The sequence below is a fragment of the Phyllobates terribilis genome, unplaced genomic scaffold, assembly GCF_046119375.1.
Source record: "Phyllobates terribilis strain yellow unplaced genomic scaffold, ASM4611937v1 Scaffold_3__8_contigs__length_932513732, whole genome shotgun sequence".
NCBI classification, from domain to species: Eukaryota; Metazoa; Chordata; class Amphibia; order Anura; family Dendrobatidae; genus Phyllobates; species Phyllobates terribilis.
In genome coordinates this window covers 481,890,097-481,912,159 of record NW_027362763.1, presented here as the reverse complement: position 1 = coordinate 481,912,159, position 22,063 = coordinate 481,890,097, and the positions used below count along the sequence as shown (strand labels likewise).

The 22,063-nt window shown below is 46.6% G+C and overlaps 1 protein-coding gene across 3 annotated transcripts in view; it reads right to left on the bottom strand.

Moving 5' to 3' along the window:
• The window catches only part of LOC141259633 (amine sulfotransferase-like), a 295,064-nt gene that overhangs the window by 60,389 nt on the left and 212,612 nt on the right, over window positions 1-22,063 (bottom strand). The window contains exon 4 of one of the 3 annotated variants that reach the window (XR_012318444.1): window positions 20,987-21,113. The exons of the other annotated variants lie outside the window; for them this stretch is intronic. The gene's annotated coding sequence lies outside the window, so the exon portion shown is untranslated. The remainder of the gene's footprint in view (window positions 1-20,986; window positions 21,114-22,063) is intronic. 3 annotated transcript variants of the gene reach the window in all.

Sequence of the window (22,063 nt, the reverse complement as noted above, 5' to 3'; positions counted from 1 at the left end):
GGAGGAGTCCTGAGGAGATAATTTGCATATTCCCACTGCATTTTGGGGTAAGTGAAGAGTCTCCGCGAGCTCAAAGAACACTGGATTTTGGCTGTTGGAGCTGAAAAGAGGACATCGGTAAACCAGGGGAGGAGTCCTGAGGAGATAATTTGCATATTCCCACTGCATTTTGGGGTAAGTGAAGAGTCTCCGCGAGCTCAAAGAACACTGGATTTTGGCTGTTGGAGCTGAAAAGAGGACATCGGTAAACCAGGGGACGAGTCCTGAGGAGATAATTTGCATATTCCCACTGCATTTTGGGGTAAGTGAAGAGTCTCCGCGAGCTCAAAGAACACTGGATTTTGGCTGTTGGAGCTGAAAAGAGGACATCGGTAAACCAGGGGAGGAGTCCTGAGGAGATAATTTGCATATTCCCACTGCATTTTGGGGTAAGTGAAGAGTCTCCGCGAGCTCAAAGAACACTGGATTTTGGCTGTTGGAGCTGAAAAGAGGACATCGGTAAACCAGGGGAGGAGTCCTGAGGAGATAATTTGCATATTCCCACTGCATTTTGGGGTAAGTGAAGAGTCTCCGCGAGCTCAAAGAACACTGGATTTTGGCTGTTGGAGCTGAAAAGAGGACATCGGTAAACCAGGGGACGAGTCCTGAGGAGATAATTTGCATATTCCCACTGCATTTTGGGGTAAGTGAAGAGTCTCCGCGAGCTCAAAGAACACTGGATTTTGGCTGTTGGAGCTGAAAAGAGGACATCAGTAAACCGCGCGCCTACCGGCGCGCGCATTTTGAAGCTTTTTTTTTAAGCTTTTTTCACTGTTTTCAGAACATTAACAATAAGAACATGGAAGAGTCCAGGAGCCATTTGGTGAGCTGCATATCCTGCTACATGTTCACAGACTTGCCAGTGGAAAAGCCAGACTTCACATGCCAGAAATGCAAGCTTGTGTCCCTGTTGGAGGAAAAGTTGCGAAATCTAGAAGAGAGGTTAACTACCTTGAAAATCATTAAGGAAGGTGAAGAGTTCTTAGACAGAGCAGAATTATCTCTTCATGATTCAGAAAGAGAAGAAATTCGAACTGCACCTGACGAAACAGAGGAATGGAAGCATGTGACCCACAGAAGCAGGAGGATCGAGAGGCAGTCAGCACCCATACTGCTCAGGAACCAGTACCAGGCTCTCACACAGGAGAACCATGAAGAAATACAGCAAGGTAAGACTTTGCCAGCAATGAATAACCTTGTAAGCCCTCAGAATCCTCCTGGATGGAGAAAGAAGAATGTTGTGAAGAAAAAACGGAGAGTGGTGGTCATGGGGGATTCCCTGTTAAGAGGAACAGAGGCCGCTATCTGCAGACCAGACATAACCTCAAGAGAAATGTGCTGTCTTCCAGGAGCAAAAATTAAAGATGTGTCTGACAGGATATCAAGACTCTTCAGACCTACAGATCACTACCCATTCCTGCTAAAACATGTGGGGACAAATGACACCGCAAGAAAGGACCTGGAAACCATCTGCAGTGACTTTGAAGACTTAGGCAAGAAAGTGAAAGAATTGGGAGCGCAGGTGGTCTTCTCATCCATCCTCCCAGTGGATGGCCATGGAACAATGAGGTGGAATAAGATTCTACAGGTGAACAACTGGCTACGTCGATGGTGCCGTCAACAAGGATTTGGATTTCTGGATCACGGAATGAATTACCTATACGATGGACTACTTGCTAGAGATGGGGTGCACCTTACGAAGACTGGAAAACATGTATTTGGAAGTCGCCTTGCTACACTCATCAGAAGAGCTTTAAACTAGAACAATGTGGGAAGGGAAGCAAAAGGCCAGAAAAAGCCATACAGCTGACAAATACTATTGAGATCTCTGCTACTGGAAGTGGAAAAGAACAACAAAGACAAAAAAATCTAAATAATAAAAATATGGGAGGAAGAGAAACCAATCACAAACTAAAATGTTTTTATACAAATGCACAAAGCATGGGCAACAAACAAGGAGAATTGGAACTACTAATGCAGGAAAAGGAATATGATGTAATTGGAATCACTGAAACTTGGTGGGACGATACACATGATTGGAATAAAAGGCTAAAAGGATACAACTTATTTGCAAGAAACAGACTTGATAAACGAGGAGGAGGTGTTGCATTGTATGTTAGAAAAGCGTATATCTGCACAGAGATTGAAGCTTCAGAGACTGGGAGTTCTGTGGAAACTGTTTGGGTAAGAATACAAGGAGAGAACAACGGAAAGGACACCATTGTAGGCATTTACTACAGGCCACCTGGGCAAGCTGAAGATATGGATGAACTCTTTATGTATCAAATGACCAAGTTCTCCAAAAAATATGACGTAGTGGTCATGGGAGATTTCAACTATCCAGACATTTGTTGGGAATCTCTCTCAAGTAAAACTAACAGGTCAAGCAAATTCTTATCCTCTCTTGCTGACAACTTTATCTTCCAAAAGGTAGGGGAGAAAACAAGGGGATCTGCTACTTTGGATCTAATTCTTATAAACAGGGAGGAAATGGTTGAGGAGGTAAAGGTGGCTGGGACCCTAGGAGGCAGCGATCATGCTATTATAGAATTTTGGATAACTAGAGGAGGAAGACATGTGAAGACTCAGACTTCAAGGTTAGATTTTAGAAAGGCAGATTTTAAGAGACTCAGAAAGAGAATAGGAGGGATCCAATGGCTGGATGTCCTTAAGGACAAAAATGTCCAGGAAGGATGGGAAATTTTTAAAAATGAGATTCTCAAAGCACAATCGTTAACAATCCCGAAAAGTAGGAAGAATGGGAAGCATTTAAGGAAACCAGGATGGATGAACACAGAACTTAAACACATGCTAAAAAGAAAGAAAGAAATGTTTATTAAATGGAAAGAGGGAGGCATATCTAAAGAAGATTATAGTGCAGTCTGCAGATCCTGCAGGGCACGTATCAGGTTAGCTAAAGCTGACAATGAATTAAGGCTTGCAAGAGATGTCAAAAGCAATAAAAAAGGATTTTGGGGGTATGTCAAAAGTAAAAGAAAAGTCAAAGATGCTATAGGATTTTTACAGGATGAAAATGGAGAAATGGTAAGAGAGGATGTTGAGAAGGCCGAACTTTTTAATTCCTATTTTGCATCTGTTTTCTCTCAGAAAGAAAATGTAACATCAACTGATCTTCACTGTCCCTTTAAAGGAATAGAGGAATCCAAGTTATCAGTAAACAGAAAGATTGTGAGGGAATATTTAGCTAACATAAATGAGTTCAAGTCTCCAGGTCCAGATGAATTACACCCCAGAGTACTGAAGGAGATTGTAGAAGAAATTTTAGAACCACTCTCCATAATCTTTGAAAATTCTTGGAGAACAGGAGAAGTCCCAGAAGACTGGAGAAGAGCAAATGTTGTTCCTATCTTCAAGAAGGGGAAGAAGGTGGACCCAGGGAACTATAGGCCGGTGAGTCTGACTTCTATACCAGGAAAGATCTTTGAACAAATTATTAAACAACATGTATGTAAGTACATGGATAAGAATGAAGTGATTAACCAGAGTCAGCATGGGTTTGTAACTAACAAGTCATGTCAGACTAACTTAATTTCCTTCTATGACAGAATCACTGACTGGGTGGATCAGGGAAATGCTGTAGATATAGTATATCTTGACTTCAGCAAAGCATTTGACATAGTATCTCACATCATCCTTATTGAAAAAATGACCAAGTATGCAATGGACCAGGCAACTGTTAGGTGGATTCATAACTGGCTTAGTGATCGGACTCAAAGGGTGGTTGTAAATGGCTTCACATCCAGCTGGATGAATGTCTCAAGTGGGGTACCACAGGGCTCCGTCCTGGGACCTGTATTGTTCAACATCTTTATCAATGATTTAGATGAAGGAATTGAGGGTAAGCTGATTAAATTTGCTGATGACACAAAGCTAGGAGGGATAGCTAATACTAGAGAAGAGAGAGAGAGGATTCAAAAAGACCTAAATAAACTGGAGCAGTGGGCAGCAACCAACAGAATGGTTTTTAACAGGGAAAAATGCAAAGTACTACATCTGGGCAATAAAAATGAAAAAAGCATATACAGAATGGGAGGAATAGAGCTAAGCAACAGTACATGTGAAAAAGACTTAGGTATACTAATAGATCATAGACTGAACATGAGTCAACAGTGTGATGCAGCAGCAAAAAAGGCAAATACAATTCTGGGATGTATTAACAGAAGCATACAGTCTAGATCACGTGAAGTCATTATCGGTCTTTACTCCTCTTTGGTCAGACCTCATCTGGAATACTGTGTACAGTTTTGGGCACCACATTTTAAAAAAGACATAGACAAACTGGAGCAAGTTCAGAGAAGAGCGACCAGAATGGTGACTGGTCTGCAAACCATGTCCTATGAGGAACGGTTGCAGGATTTGGGAATGTTTAGCTTGCAAAAAAGAAGACTGAGAGGAGACTTAATAGCTGTCTACAAATATGTCAAGGGCTGTCACATTGTAGAAGGATCATCTTTATTCTCATTTGCACAAGGAAAGACTAGAAGCAATGGGATGAAACTAAATGGGAGGAGACACAGATTAGATATTAGAAAAAACTTTTTGACAGTTAGGGTGATTAATGAGTGGAACAGGCTGCCACGAGAGGTGGTGAGTTCCCCTTCAATGGACGTCTTCAAACAGAGGCTGGACAGACATCTGTCTGAGATGATCTAGTGAATCCTGCTTTGAGCAGGGGGTTGGACCAGATGACCCAGGAGGTCCCTTCCAACTCTACCATTCTATGATTCTATGATTCTATGATTCTCCTCATCCTCCACCACCATATCACCAGGGTGATGGTGGTCCATGATGCAACACCCACATAATTTTTTTAAAGGGTGTTTATGATGCCGGTAAAAAAAATTTTTATACGGTATGTTCATATATACCCCCCAGGGGTAAATGTTTATCAGCCCATACACTTAGTGCATGGGCATTACAAGTATATGAGGCCCGCTCCTTTCTAATGGGAACATTTTTTTATGAGGCCCCCCTCCACGCCTCTTCCAAGGGGCATTGGAGTGCCTCCAAATTTTTGGCAGCCCTTGCATTCACTGCATAGGCCAACACTATGGGAGACTCTCTCCTTTCTAATGGGAATTTATCGTTAGTGTGGCCCTGCTCTATGTGTCTTTACATACTTAGTGGGGATTTTCCTAAAATTGGTCAGCCGTTGGACTCACTGCATACCCTATAAATGTATAGCAGACTCATTTCTATCTAAATGGAATTTGTCATTAATGTGGTCCTGCTCTATGTGTCTTTAAATTCTTAGTGGGGTTTTTACTAAAATTGGTCAGCCGTTGGACTCACTGCATATTCTATAACTGTATAGCAGACCCTCTCCTTTCTAATGGGAACATGTCGTACTTGTTACTGTGGCCCTGCTCTGTGTGTCTTTAAATTCTTAGTGGGGTTTTTCCTAAAATTGGTCAGCCGTTGGACTCACTGCAAACCCTATAACTGTATTGCAGACCCTCTCCTTTCTAATGGGAACATGTCGTACTTGTTATTGTGGCCCTGCTCTGCGTGTCTTTAAATTCTTAGTTGGGGTTTTCCTAAAATTGGTCAGCCGTTGGACTCACTGCATACCCTATAACTGTATAGCAGACCCTCTCCTTTCTAAATGGAATTTGTCGTTACTGTGGCCCTGCTCTATGTGTCTTTAAATTCTTAGTGGGGTTTTTCCCAAATTTTGTCAGCCCTTGCAGTTACAGCATGGGCATTACCACCATAGGAGACCCGCTCCTTTATAATGGGAATATTTAATTTACTGAGACCCTCCTCTATGTCTCTTCAAATGGGTATTGGGTTGCGTCCAAATTTTTGCCATCCCTTGCAGTCACTGGATACGCAATAACAGTATAGGAAACCCACTTGTTAATAATGGGAACAACAAAGCATAGCCTGCTGATAGCTCTCTAACAATAGCGAGGGCCGACTGCTGGCCTTTTAAGAATAGTAAGGGCCGTCTGATGTCCCTATAAAAATAGGCTTTATGACTTTCAGAGTCCCTCCATCATAAATAAAACAGGATGTGTCTGATGATGTGTCACACACCACATTGCCAGATAAGGTTGTAAAATGTTAAAATGACATTTCCGGGTGAATGCATTTGTCTTAAAAAATAACGCAAAAAAAACAAAACAATAGAATCTTTCTTTAGTATAAAAAACAGCGTCACCAATTTTACCTCTATGTAATCACATTGTTCAGCTCCTGCAACTCCTCCTCCATCTCCGAAATGACCACATCAGTCACAAACTGACAGCACTGCAGCACTGCCTTGGCCAAGCGGCAACAGGCTGTGCGGAAGATAACATGCTTAATGCTTAATTGACAAACCACCCAGCGCTGCAGAGTTGTTGAAAGCTGTAACACAGCAGCCTGATTTGTGGCTCTCACTGCTGAACATACAGCCAGGCATGGTCGTGTGTGACAATGGGCGGAACCTGGTGACGGAGAAATGACAGCCAGAGTAGATACGGTTTCCCTCTATGCCAGTCCTTTCACCGAGCTAAATACAACTCTCAGCAAAAAAAGCTGTGGACTGGCTCCGTACCATCCCTGGCCACATTCACCTGTCCACGTGTTTGTGGTTAGGCGGTCCTTCCCAGTAAGTGCACTGGGGAGGGCATCGGTAATGTTGTGGGACCCGTGCTTGTGGAAGGCAGAGACGATACCGGGAGAAATAGTGGAAGCTGGGGACCGAGTATTGACACCCGGCCGCCGCCGGCATGAGGTTGTGAAACGCTTCCGCCTCCACAAACCTAAGAGGCCATATTTCAAGTGCAAGCAGCTGCCCAGAAATCTGGCAGTTTAGTGTTGCGGCCTGTGGGTGGGTGTCTGGCTGCATACTTGCGCTTACATTCCATGTAACAGAAAACTAAGCAGATGGTGGCCTCTATCATCATCATGGCCTCACCTCGGCACTATGAACTCTTCTGAAGGAGAAGCCAGGAGTCTCCGGTTCTCTGGTGTGCCCGTCTAACCCTGCCGAGAAGCAGCCCTGGCTAAGAAAAGTGTGGAGGAAGGTTCCCGGACACTCTATGGCTGCTTTTTTAATGTGGATTGGACATGCTTATGCATGTTATTTCTTAAACCGCATTGCAGATCAGGCCATTGTCCAACTCTGTATTCATGAAATTAAATGCGCAAAGAAAGATGTGTGTGTGGCAAAGCACCACCGACAAGTGCGTGTTGATGTTGAACGGGCTGCCATTGCTTCTACAACAAGCTGCATTAGAGGACTTCCTGGGAGAAATGACACCCAGGGTAGATACGGTTTCCCTCTATGCCAGTCCTTTCACCGAGATAAATAATACTCTCAGCAAAAAATGCTGTGGACTGGCTCCGTACCGTCCCTGAACACATTCACCTGTCCACGTGTTTGTGGTTAGGCAGTCCTTCCCAGTAAGTGCACTGGGGAGGGCACGGATAATGTTGTGGAACCCGTGCTTGTGGAAGGCGGAGACAATACCGGGACAAATAGTGACGGCTGGGGACCGAGTATGGACACCTGGCCACCGCCGGCATGAGGTTATGAAAAGCTTCCGCCTCCACGAGCCTAAAAGGCCACATTTCAAGTGCAAGCAGCTGTCAAAAATTTGGCAGTATAGTATTGCAGCCTGTGGGTGGGTGGGTGGCTGGCTGCATACTTGCGCTTGCATTCCAGGGAATGGTGTAGGGACAACTGAACGCTGAACTGGGACTAGGATGTGGACGGTGATTGTTGCAAGTCTGCAACGACAGGTGCATGGCTGGAGGCGCATGCGCCAAGGATCACTTATGATGGGCACACTTTTAGGCAGTGACCTGGGAGTTAGAAATGCTTCCAGAGGTCTTCCCTATGCTGTTCCCATGTCTTTTCAGCACTGTATGCATGTGTCTGATGATGTGTCACACACCACATGGCCAGATAAGGTTGTAAAATGTTAAAATGACATTTCCCAGTGAATGCATTTGTCTTTGTTGAAAGCAAGCAAAAGTGCAAAAACGCATCAAAAATGCTATGTGTGAACATAGCCCAAGGTGTGGAGGAGTAATTTTGGTTTTGGTTATTTATTTTGCCTTATAAACAAGTCATTACCCTGGAAAGGATGTTCCTTAATATATTTCCCAGAAAATCCATTTTGGTTTTGTTTTTGTATGTTTTATTGTGAATCCGTAAAAGTGGCGTAATACTCTGACAACGTTGTTGACAGCAGTGATCTGGGAGTCAGAAATGCTTCCAGGGGTCTTCCCCATGCTGTTCCCATATAATTTGAGCTCTGTTTACATCGATTTGGGCAATTTTTCGGCCCTCTGCAGACCGCCTGGGGGAGCCGCCTGAAAAATGCTCGAGTTTCCCATAGACTTACATTGGGCTCGTTGCCCGGGTCGAGCACCCGAGTATTCCAATTTGCTCGGCCTGAGCAACGAGTACCCGAGCATTTTAGTGCTCGCTCATCACTAGTGTTTATGATGCCCGTAGGAAATTTTATTAGAGGCCTATTTCTAACATTCTGTATGTTATAAAGTATGTTCATGTATACCCCCCAGGGGTAAATGTTTTTGAGCCCACTCCTTAATAACGGTAACATTTTTTTTAATGAGGCCCTCTTCTACGTCTCTTCAAAGGGGTATTGGAGTGCGTAAAAATTTTTGACAGCCCTTGCAGTCACTGCATGAGCGTTACCACTGTAGAAGACCCACTTCTTCATAATGGGAACATTTTTTTAATGAGGCCCTCAGCTACATCTCTTTAAAGGGGTATTGGAGTGCGTCCAAATTTTTGGCAGCCCTGCCATAACAGTGTAGGAGACCCACTCCTTTATAATGGGAACATTTATTTCTGAGGCCTTCCTTTATGTTTCTGCAAAGGAGTATTGTAGTGCATCCTAATTTTTGGCAGCCCTTGCATACGGAATAACAGTATAGGAGACCCACTCCTTAATAATGGGAACAACAATGCATAGCCGGCTGCTGGCCCTCTAACAATAGTAATGGCCGCCTAATGGCCTTGTAAAAATTGGCTTTGTGACTTTCAGAGCCCCTCTGTAACATACCTGGCAGCGTCCTTGCATGGTGGTCCATCTCCCACTGTGCAAGAGCGCGCACTTGATCTCCAGTCCAGAATGTCTCTCTGGCTTCCCTCCTTGCTGTCTGTTTGTCTGTTTTGGCTGCATAGGGCGACGCCCGCTGAACTTCCTGTTTCTTGTACCTGCTGCGGACACGCCCCTGTTGCACCTTCAGCCTATTGCTGTCCATCTTTGGGTATTTATACCACCTTCTTCCTCAAGACGGTGCCTGAGCATTGTGTCCTGTCAGTCGGCTTTTTTGTCTCTGACATGCCAGGTCCTATCCTGTTTTCCTGCCTGTTTTCCAGTTCTGTGTCTGAACTGTGGTCTGTTCTTGTGAACACGCTTCTTGCCTGTTCTTTCGCCTTCTAGGGGCCGTATTCCTAGATCTGCCTGTCTGTGCCTTGCGGTATCTGTTCCCGTCTGAACAGAGTCCTGTTTGTGTCCCTGCCTTGCGGTATCTGTTCCTGTCTGAACTGAGTCCTGTCTATTTCTCCTGTCTTGCAGTATCTGTTCCCGTGTCTGAACTGAGTCCTGTCTATGTCTCCTGCCTTGCGGTATCAGTTCCCGTGTCTGAACTGAGTCCTGTCTGTGTACTCTTGCCTGCTGCCTTTCCTGGAGGCTGTATGTCCAGGCCTGTCTGAACACGCTCCTAGCCTGTTCCTCCCGCCTTCTAGGGGCCAATTACCTAGATCCGTTCCTGTATCTTGTCTGTCCTGTCTGAACACGCTCCTTGCCTGTTCGTCCCGCCTCTCTGGGGGCCGTATTCCCAGACCCGCTCCTGTATCCCGCTGCAGTGTCGGTCTCTTCCGTACACTCAGTTCCAGTCTGAACTCTCTCCTATCCTTTACCTGTTTTGCCTCTATGTCCGTTCCTTTCCTTTTTCTGCAGAGTCTGAACTCGTACCTAACTCCTGCTTGTTGTCTCTGTACTCCCGTTTGTGAGTTTGTGGTCCCCTCGCTACTTCACTGCAAGTACCCTGTGGGTATCTGGCTCTGCCTTTCCCTTCCTGTCTGTTCCGTGTGAACAGAGCCCTGTCCGTCCTGCTCTGACTCCTTGCTCACTGCTCCGGCAGCCTTGCTCCGCTCTTACCCTTTTGCTCACTGCTCCGGCAGTCCTGTCCTGCCCTGCTTCTGCCCGCTGCTCCGGCAGTCCTGTCCTGCCCTGCTTCTGCCCGCTGCTCCGGCAGTCCTGTCCTGCCCTGCTTCTGCCCGCTGCTCCGGCAGTCCTGTCCTGCCCTGCTTCTGCCCGCTGCTCCGGCAGTCCTGTCCTGCCCTGCTTCTGCCCGCTGCTCCGGCAGTCCTGTCCTGCCCTGCTTGTGCTCGCTGCTCCTGCAGCCCCGTCCTGCTCTGTTCTTGCCCACCGCTTTGGGCGTTCCCTCTCTGCTTTGGTTGTCTACCGCATCTGCGGTTCTGTGACCCAGTCTGTACTGGGTCTTAACCTTTCTGTGCTCCAGCCCGTCCTTTCGGCCAGTACCTCCCTGCCTGCATACTCGCCTGTATCCACCCCTCTGCATACCTGCCGTGTTTGCTTACATCCACCAGTCTGTGCCAGCCTAACCTGCCTGTTCCAGTAATTCCAGTGTGGGTCAACCCCCGTGTCCGGAGTTTGACCTGGAGTAGCACCTGGTCCCTCTGCCCGGTTTCTCCCTGGTGCACTGGCGTCGTATGCCGTCGTGCCACCTTGGTCGGATCGGCCAGATACTTAGTCACGCCCCTCCAGGCACTCTCCGGTCCATGGTCCAGTGGAACCACAACACCCGCACACGCCAGTCAGTCCGGGCGTGTGCATAACAGCATGCTCAGGCCATGGTTCCCGTTGAGCCCCACGGCCTTCGCTCTCTGAGAAGTTTTCCAGCGAATACATGCATTAAAAATAAATAAATAAAATTTTTTTTTTTTTTCTCAGCTGAGTTCCAGGCGAATTACGCACCCGTCCAGATGGATCTATCTGCTCTCGTTCCTGCGGATCCGCCACGTTACTATGGGGATCCAAGACAAAGTCGTGCATTTGTGGAGCAATGCATGCTACACTTCAAGTTCTACCCTCTATGTTTTCCCACCGATCGGGTTAAGGTGGCATTCATTATGTCTTACCTGGCGGGTGATGCCTTGGAATGGATCAACCCCCTATATGAAACACGGGATCCGATCCTCCTGGACCTAATGGCCTTCCTGGTGGCCTTTCTAATGGTCTTCGATGATCCTAACCCGGAGGCTCCTGCTGAAGCTTCACCTCCCAATATCCCGGAGCAGCCCCGATGGGTAATGTGTGTGGGTAGCGCAATAGTCCTCCAGCCCAATGAGACTACTGCCCACCCAGAATCCTCACAGGGTGACTACGCTTTCCGGAATACTTCTCCCAACCTCAAGAGGCAGTCCAGACGTGCTAGACGTAGAGGCAAGCCGTCACGCCAGGGTCTGTCCTCCCTGAGACCTCCTAACTCCAACCTTGAAGTCCCTACTGAAGCTTCATCTCCCTGTATCCCGGAGAAGCCCCAACGGGTAATGTGCGTGGGTAGTGCTCCGGTTCTCCTGCCCGAAGAGACTTCTGCCCATCCAGACTCCACACAGGAGAACTTCCTGCACCCAGCATCAGATGCTTCACCCACTTTAACCGGTGTGCATGTCCAAGGATGCTCCAAAGCTGTGGTTACCTCTGAGTCTGTGCACCTCTACTACCTGGCGGAGGACCCCCTGTTGCCTCCTGAATCCTCCGGGATACCACTCGATGACAAATGGAGAGAGACTTCTCTACACTCGGTACTCGATACTTTGTCCGCTTCGTCCTGTGAGCCTGACAATGGGTACTCCAAAGTGGTAGTTACCCCCGAGTCTCTACACCCCTCCGACCAGGCGGAGGACCTCCAGTTGTCTCCAGAACCCTTCGGGGTGCTACCTGGTAGCGAAAGGACAGAGACTCTCCTATACTCTGTACCTGATACCTCGCTCGCTTCGTCCAGTGAGTCCAACCTAGTGTACTCCGAAGCAGAGGTTACTCCCGAGTCTCTACACCCCTCCGACCAGGCGCAGGACCTCCAGTTGTCTCCAGAACCCTTCGGGGTGCTACCTGGTAGCGAAAGGACAGAGACTCTCCTTTACTCTGTACCTGATACCTCGCTCGCTTCGTCCAGTGAGTCCAACCTAGTGTACTCCGAAGCAGAGGTTAATCCCGAGTCTCTACACCCCTCCGACCAGGCGGAGGACCTCCAGTTGTCTCCAGAACCCTTCGGGGTGCCACCTGGTGGTGAATGGACAGAGACTTTCCTATATCCTGGATCTGATACCTCGCTTGCTTCGTCCAGTGAGTCCGACCTTGTGTACTCTGAAGCAGAGGTTACCCTTGAGTCTCTACACCCCTCTGACCAGGCGGAGGACCTCCAGTTGTCTCCAGAACCCTTCGGGGTGCCACCTGGTGGTGAATGGACAGAGACTTTCCTATACTCGGTACCCGATACCTCGCCTGCTTCCTCCAGTGAGTCCGACCTAGTGTACTCTGAAGCAGATGTTTTCTCTGAGCCTCTGCACTCTTCTGACCCGGCGGAGGACCTCCAGTTGTTTCCTGAATTCTCCGGGGTACCACCAGATAACAAAGAGACAGTGACTTTTCCTCATTATGTACCTGATAACCCGTCTATTTCTTCCTGTGAGCTTGACAAGATGTACCTCGAAGCAGAGATTACCCCCAAGTCTCTGTCCCCCTCCAACCCGGTGAAGGACTTCCAGTCGTCTCCTGTACCCTCTGGGGTGCCACCTGAAAATATTTGGAGAGAGACTTCCTTGTGTGCTGTTCCTGGTACTCCACCCGTTTCGTCTGTTGCTAGGGATGGCTGGATAGGAGGTAGCATCCTAGCTAACCAGATGAGATCAATTTTTCCTGTGGACAGTGGAAGTGATCTCCTTGAAGTGAACGACTGGTCCTCGAATTCCCTGCGGAAGATTCTGGCAGGCCTGAAGAAGAGGGGGCGTAAGGGGGGGGTACTGTAACATACCTGGCGGCGTCCTTGCATGGTGGTCCATCTCCCACTGTGCAAGAGCGCGCACTTGATCTCCAGTCCAGAATGTCTCTCTGGCTTCCCTCCTTGCTGTCTGTTTGTCTGTTTTGGCTGCATAGGGCGACGCCCGCTGAACTTCCTGTTTCTTGTACCTGCTGCGGACACGCCCCTGTTGCACCTTCAGCCTATTGCTGTCCATCTTTGGGTATTTATACCACCTTCTTCCTCAAGACGGCGCCTGAGCATTGTGTCCTGTCAGTCGGCTTTTTTGTCTCTGACATGCCAGGTCCTATCCTGTTTTCCTGCCTGTTTTCCAGTTCTGTGTCTGAACTGTGGTCTGTTCTTGTGAACACGCTTCTTGCCTGTTCTTTCGCCTTCTAGGGGCCATATTCCTAGATCTGCCTGTCTGTGCCTTGCGGTATCTGTTCCCGTCTGAACAGAGTCCTGTTTGTGTCCCTGCCTTGCGGTATCTGTTCCTGTCTGAACTGAGTCCTGTCTATTTCTCCTGTCTTGCAGTATCTGTTCCCGTGTCTGAACTGAGTCCTGTCTATGTCTCCTGCCTTGCGGTATCAGTTCCCGTGTCTGAACTGAGTCCTGTCTGTGTACTCTTGCCTGCTGCCTTTCCTGGAGGCTGTATTTCCAGGCCTGTCTGAACACGCTCCTAGCCTGTTCCTCCCGCCTTCTAGGGGCCGATTACCTAGATCCGTTCCTGTATCTTGTCTGTCCTGTCTGAACACGCTCCTTGCCTGTTCGTCCCGCCTCTCTGGGGGCCGTATTCCCAGACCCGCTCCTGTATCCCGCTGCAGTGTCGGTCTCTTCCGTACACTCAGTTCCAGTCTGAACTCTCTCCTATCCTTTACCTGTTTTGCCTCTATGTCCGTTCCTTTCCTTTTTCTGCAGAGTCTGAACTCGTACCTAACTCCTGCTTGTTGTCTCTGTACTCCCGTTTGTGAGTTTGTGGTCCCCTCGCTACTTCACTGCAAGTACCCTGTGGGTATCTGGCTCTGCCTTTCCCTTCCTGTCTGTTCCGTGTGAACAGAGCCCTGTCCGTCCTGCTCTGACTCCTTGCTCACTGCTCCGGCAGCCTTGCTCCGCTCTTACCCTTTTGCTCACTGCTCCGGCAGTCCTGTCCTGCCCTGCTTCTGCCCGCTGCTCCGGCAGTCCTGTCCTGCCCTGCTTCTGCCCGCTGCTCCGGCAGTCCTGTCCTGCCCTGCTTCTGCCCGCTGCTCCGGCAGTCCTGTCCTGCCCTGCTTCTGCCCGCTGCTCCGGCAGTCCTGTCCTGCCCTGCTTCTGCCCGCTGCTCTGGCAGTCCTGTCCTGCCCTGCTTCTGCCCGCTGCTCCGGCAGTCCTGTCCTGCCCTGCTTCTGCCCGCTGCTCCGGCAGTCCTGTCCTGCCCTGCTTCTGCCCGCTGCTCCGGCAGTCCTGTCCTGCCCTGCTTGTGCTCGCTGCTCCTGCAGCCCCGTCCTGCTCTGTTCTTGCCCACCGCTTTGGGCGTTCCCTCTCTGCTGTGGTTGTCTACCGCATCTGCAGTTCTGTGACCCAGTCTGTACTGGGTCTTAACCTTTCTGTGCTCCAGCCCGTCCTTTCGGCCAGTACCTCCCTGCCTGCATACTCGCCTGTATCCACCCCTCTGCATACCTGCCGTGTTTGCTTACATCCACCAGTCTGTGCCAGCCTAACCTGCCTGTTCCAGTAATTCCAGTGTGGGTCAACCCCCGTGTCCGGAGTTTGACCTGGAGTAGCACCTGGTCCCTCTGCCCGGTTTCTCCCTGGTGCACTGGCGTCGTATGCCGTCGTGCCACCTTGGTCGGATCGGCCAGATACTTAGTCACGCCCCTCCAGGCACTCTCCGGTCCATGGTCCAGTGGAACCACAACACCCGCACACGCCAGTCAGTCCGGGCGTGTGCATAACACCCTCCTTCATAAATAAAACAGTCTGTTCATGTCTCACACACTACATGGCCAGATAAGGTAGTAAAATGTTAAAATGACATTTACTCGTTGTAACATTCCTGGCGGCGTGCTGGCATGGCTTACCACCTCCCACCATGCAAGACCGCCATCTTATCTATCAGTCCAGGCTGCACACTTTGCTCCAGTACCTGCTGTGTGCATGTTTCTTGTCTGATTGATTAGGGCGGTGGCGTGGTTACTGCCTGATTCTTCTAGTTATTGTGTGCGCACTCCTAATGCATCCCCAGCCTATTGTTGTGAGTCACTGGATACTTAAACCCCCTCCACCCAGTAGGAGGTGCCTGAGCAACACTTTCTTCCAGTGTGTTCTGTGCAACTGAGTTGCCAGGTCCTGTCCTGTATCTTGTTTGTTTCCGCCACCCTCGGGGCTGTATACCCAGGCCTGTTTCCTGTATCTGTGACTTCTAGTCTGTTCCGCCACCCTGGGGGCTGTATACCCAAGCCCGTTACCTGTATCTGTGACTTCTAGTCTGTTTCCGCCTCCCTGGGGGCTGAGTTCCCAGGCTCGTTCCTGTACCTGGTTCCTGGTTCAGTTCCTGTCTGAACAGTGTCCTAGCCCGTTACTTGTTTGTCTCTATGTTCGTATCTTCCCTTTTCCTGCAGTGTCTGAATCTGCACCTAACTCCAACTCGTTGTCTCTGTACTTCTGTTTGTGAGTTTAATGTCCACTCGCTACTTCATTTTAAGTACCTTGTGTGTATCTGCTCTGCTTGTCTACTGCACCTGCAGTTTTGCTCTGCTCTGCTTGTCTACCGCACCTGCGGGTTTTGCTCTGCTCTGCTTGTCTACCACACCTGTGGGTTTTGCTCTGCTCTGCTTGTCTACCGCACCTGCGGGTTTTGCTCTGCTCTGCTTGTCTACCACACCTGCGGGTTTTGCTCTGCTTGTCTACCGCACCTGTGGGTTTTGCTTTTCTCTGCTTGTCTACCGCACCTGTGGGTTTTGCCCTGCTCTGCTTGTCTACCGCACCTGCGGGTTTTGCTCTGCTCTGCTTGTTTACCGCGCCTGTGGGTTTTGCTCTGCTCTGCTTGTCTACCGCACCTGCGGGTTTTGCTCTGCTCTGCTTGTCTACCGCACCTGTGGGTTTTGCTTTGCTCTGCTTGTCTTCCGCACCTGTGGCTTTTGCCCTGCTCTGCTTGTCTACCGCACCTGCGGGTTTTGCTCTGCTCTGCTTGTTTACCGCACCTGTGGGTTTTGCTCTGCTCTGCTTGTCTACCGCACCTGCGGGTTTTGCTCTGCTCTGCTTGTCTACCGCACCTGCGGGTTTTGCTCTGCTCTGCTTGTCTACCGCACCTGCGGGTTTTGCTCTGCTCTGCTTGTCTAACGCACTTGCGGGTTTTGCTCTGCTCTGCTTGTCTGCCGCACCTGCGGGTTTTGCTCTGCACTGCTTGTCTACCGCACCTCCAGGTTTTGCTCTCCTCTGCTTGTCTACCGCACCTGCGGGTTTTGCTCTGCTTGTCTACCATATCTGCGGGTTTTGCTCTGCTCTGCTTGTCTACCACACCTGCGGGTTTTTCTCTGCTCTGCTTGTCTGCCACACCTGCGGCTCTGTTCCTGTATCCCAGTCTGTACAGGTCCCTATCCTGCCTGCGTTTCTACCTGCCAGTATCCACCTGTCTGTATACCAGCCGTGCCTGCCAGTACCCACCTGTCTGCATACCAACCGTGCCTGCCAGTACCCACCTGTCTGCATACCAGCCGTGTCTGCCAGTACCTACCTGTCAGTATGCCAGCCTAATTGGCCTGTTCCTGCATTCCCCGGTGTGGGTCAACAGCTGTGACCGGGGTCAGACCTGGAGTAGCACCTGGTCCCTCTGCTTGGTTCCTCCCTGGTTCACGGAGTCGACTGAGCCGCCGTGTGACCTTGGTCGGACCGAGTTGATACTTAGTCACGCCCCTCCAGGCACTCCTCGGTTCATGGTCCAGTGGGATCACTAACCTCACTCACGCCAGCCAGTCCCGGCGTGTGCGTAATACTGGTGAATGTATTTTTCAACGTTGAAAGCAATGTAAAAGTGCAAAAACGCATCAAAAATGCTACGTGTGAGTATAGGCCAAGGTGTAGAGGAGTATTTTTGTGTTTGGCTATTTATTTTGCCCTATATACAAGTCATTACTCTGGAAAGAATGTTCCTCAACATTTTGTCAAGGAACATCCATTTTGGCTTCGTTTTTGTATGTTTTTTTGTGAGTCCATAAAAGTGGTGTAATTCTCTGACAATATTGTTCTCAGCAGTGACCTGGGAGTCAGAGCTGCTTCCAGGGGTCTTCCCCATGCTGTTCCCATATAATTTGAGCACTGTTTACATCGATTTGACTATTTTTTAGGCCCCGTCCAGACCTCTGGATTTTTCCATATTTCTTCCGATAGTCATGTAAGGACTTGTTTTTCGGGGGGAAGAGTTGACGTTTTTATTGGTACCATTTTCTGGCACATGACATTTTTTTGATTTGCTTTCTATTCCGATTTTAGGGAGGCAGAATGAACAAAAACTAGCAATTCAGGAAGTGTTTTTTTTTTTTTTTTAATGGCATTCACAGAGTGGTAAAATTGATAAGACAGCTTTATTCTTCGGGTCAGTATGATTACAGCAATATTACATTCATGTCACATTTTTATGTTTTGGTGCTTTTAGACAATAAAAACAATTATCTAGAAAAAATAATTGTTTTTGCATAGCTATATTCTGACACCTATAGCTTTTTTATTTTTCTACTCATGGGGCTGCATGGGGTTTTTATTTTTTGCAGGACAAGATGACGTTTTCAGCATTCTCATTTTAATTGACATTCGTCTTTTTGACCATGTTTTATTCCACTTTTTTACGGCGAAAAAGCACTTTTTTGCCCCATTTTTTATTAATTTTTTTTTACGGTGTTCACTGAAAGGGTTAACTAGTGTGACAGTTTTATAGACCAGGTTGTTACGGAGATGATGATACCAGATATGTGTACTTTTGTTGCTAATTTTTAAAAAAAGAAATTATACATATTTATTGGTATAATATTTTTTCATTTTTTTGTTCTTTATTTTGTAATTTTTAAAAAAAAATATTTTTAAAATTTTTTTACACATTTTTTTAACAATTTTTCTTAGTCCCTTTATGGGACTTTAAGTTTTATTAGTCTGATCACTGGTATAATGCGATGCACTGACAGGTATAATGCCTGTCAAGTTTTAGGTTATGCTCACACTAGGGTATAAAAAAATATGACCCATTCTCATCCAGGAGAGGAGAGTGGGACAATTTTTTTCTCACTTGTCGTCCGTATGATATCCATTTTTTTGGCTCAGCAGCTATTAATCTTTTATAGGACCATTTACAGTTTCCCATCTTACAAAATTTCAGTGTATCCATAAAAATCGGATGCCATGCTGATGGTCTGTATGGCATCCAATTTTTTTCTCACATCCATCAGGTTCCGGAGTGAAATTGCAGCATGCTGCGATTTCCTTTCCATGCCAAATACAGCTGAGAAATAACATCCAGCTCTGCACTGCCTCATTGAATAACATTTTTATCGGATTGCACTCGTCCGAGTTATACGCCAATGTGAGCGAGCCATTACACTGACAGAAGTGTTCCAGCTTGGTCTAAGCAAGTCTTTGTAGCTGACAGATCAGGACATTATGTGACCTCCTGCTGTGACAGCAACCATTGGGTCCCCGTAATGCTGTTACAGGGGCACCGATCGGATGGGAGAGGGAGCCCTCTCTCTCAGCCTTCCAGATGCTGCCATCACTATTGATTGTGGCATCTAGAGTGTTAAACAGACTGGGGTGGCACAGACACTGCTCCTAGCAGTGACAGCCTGGTCTTGGCTATCACTTAAGCGGAGCTCCCAGCGGCGATCACGCTAGCACAGCTCCTGTGTCTGTACAATCACCATGGCATACCATTTGCGGGAACGCACCGCAAAATATGACGGACCAGTACGTGATATGTCGGGGAGGGGTTGAATGTCATGAAGAGGTTCAATATAAATAGTGAAAAAAATCATTACAGTTTTAAAAAAAAACTTGTAAAAATTTGAAGTAAACTGTGTGTCATTTTCTGACTACATGTTCCCTACAATAGAAAACAGAGTACCTGGTCTATAATAAAATCCTTGTGATTATCAAGGTCACATTAGGACACAGTGGCAATCTTTCATTACAAATATTTCAGTTTATAGGTTTGAAAAATGATGGTCATTGTAATATACCTAGTAACAATAACCTTGAGATAATAACTTGTAACAGCATTTCTGAGGATACTTATGATTATTGCCGTTCTAAACAGCCCTTTTGTATAAATCATCATACTGCACTGCGGAATATGAAAAATTCCCTTATTAAATGTATTTAGCTGCTGCCCATAGTTCCTGTTTTAGCTAAATCAAATTTGGAGGCACTTTTCATATTTGCATTAAACGCTCCATTCAGAGCCCCTGTCTCAAATTCTAACAATTATGACTGGAGGTAAAGTAAAGTAATGCATGCAGCATTATTCTAACCCTAAGGCTACGTTCACACGTTCATCATTTGATCACTATTTTACATCAGTATTTGTAAGCCGGAATCAGAAGTGGAACAGACAGAGGAAAAGATATAATAGAAACAAGTCACCACTTCCGCATTTATCACCCACTCCTGGTTTTGCCTTACAAATAGTGAAGTGAAATACTGACCAAATAGTGAACGTATGCATGTTCCCTCCTGCTAAGTTCACACAAACTTATAAAACATCGTCTGATTTTCATCCAGAAAAAAAGTTGATTTTTCATCTGTATTGTATATGTATGCAATCTATACAGCATTCGTTTTTATATACAGTATCAGCAGTTTGTAAAATTTACAAGACTACAGTGGGTAGCGGAAAGTATTTAGACCCCTTTAAATTTTTCACTCTTTGTTTCATTGCAGCCATTTGATAAATTCTAAAAAGTTCATTTTTTCTCATTAAAGTACACTCTGCACCCCATCTTGACTTAAAAAAAACAGAAATGTAGAAATTTCATCACCTGCGTTGTTTAAGATGCATTCCCAGTTATTGCAAATGCTTGATTGCAGTTGTTGATGATAAGGGTGGCCCAACCAATTATTAGGTTTAGGGGGCAATTGCATTTTGACACAGGGCTTTGTAGGTTTGGATTTCTTTTTCCCTTAATAAAGACGTTCATTTAAAAACTGCATTTTGTGTTTACTTGTGTTATCTTTGTCTAATATTTAAATTTGTTTTGTGATCTGAAACATTTAAGTGCCACATACATGCCAAAGAAAAAGAAATCATGAAGGGGCAAACAATTTTTTCACACCACTGTAGTTCTTATCAAGTTATTGTTCAGTAAAGAAAAGCTTATTTTTGGACTGTGGTCTCCTTCCTTCAGTTGTACCTCATGTGGTCATGGCCTGCCAAGTCCAATGGAAGTATGCGGTCTGCAAAGGCATATCACCAAGGTAACATAAGCACAAACACCTAAACAGGACACTCTTTTTTATGTAGCATGGCGGTGCATGGAAGACGAGTACCTCGCTCATTGCTACGTAACACAAACCAAACACTTCATTTGTAGACTCATCAGTGCAAAGTAGGAGGTCTAATCTGCCTGGGTAAGAGGTCTCTGAAAGGGGATCTAAGGGGAATGTTTCTCCTTGTGGAGAATGCATATTAAATTTCCCAGAGGAGTATTGCATGGCCTATACGTCTCAGAAGAGGATATTTGCATATTCATGGAATCACACCCATTTTGTTGGACAGTAAAAATTAGCAAATTTTCTGCTAAAAGAACATGGCTGAAATGGAAATAGAGCCCAAAGTTTATTGTATTTTTTTTTTAAAGTAGACCTTTAATTAATGTGCTCAGTTTGCATATATAATTGATTTAAAAACTATTCAGCTGAAAATGTTGTATGTGTATGTTTTTAACTATCTTACCTTTCCCCCTTATGAAGAGATCTAGAAATGTTTCCCAATTTATTGTGCTTTTTAAATGTGGAACCAGTTTGGTAAATTGGTAATAGGACACCAGAGCATCTTTTGGATTTCGACAGACATATACTATCTGAAAAAAAAAAATAGGCAAAATTAGCACTTTTGATTCAATGTACTTATTTGTCTGATGGCTACTAAATATTCAATAACAAATTACAATAGCTGGTGAACAGCACTACAAGTATATTTTTAGGTGCCCAAGTAGCATCCCAATTTGTAAATCAATATAAATTAAGAACTCGGTAATAGTGATGAGCGAGCATACTCGCAAGTACTCGGTACTCGCCCGAGCATCTCAGTACTCGAGATGCTTGCAGCTCGCCTACTACTTGCGAGATGCTCGGGCAGATGCTCGGGTCCCCTCCCTGCATGTTTGGCGCTCTTTAGATCCAATCAACATAAAGGGATTGCCTGCCACTCATTGTAATACCGCAGACATGGTGGTTGTGGCATTACAGTGATTGGCTGGCCACACAGTGTCATCAGGTCTATATCAGACCTAGCACCGCTGTGCTCGTCACAACCACTTAACATCTTAACAAACAGTCCTACTGAGGACTAATCCATCTGCAGAGATATCAGGCAGGCAGGGTATATAGGCAGGCGGTGTATATAGCAGACTGCATTGCATATAGCACAAGATGTTCCATTCCAGTTCTGCCTTCTGCTGCTGTTAGATATTTCTATACACAATCCCAGGTCTCAGGGGCCAGTAATACTTTTTTTTGGATCTTAATCCTCCTTATTATTTGCTTAAAAAGCAATCCAGAGAACACCCTTTTTCTGCGCCATTTGCTTGTTGGCACTGCAGAATACAGCCAGGTCGGTTCCATATTAGAGCGCTAGAAATCCAGCTATTTAAAACTGTGTTTTCTCTGTCACACGAATCACATATATGTTGTCAGAAAATACTGCCATTTCTGGCCTCCATTAAAATTTCTTTCAGTGTGTCAATGAAGCAATTCACACCAGTTTGCTGTTCAAACTAGCTACCTACAGGCCAGGTATTTAAAACTCTGT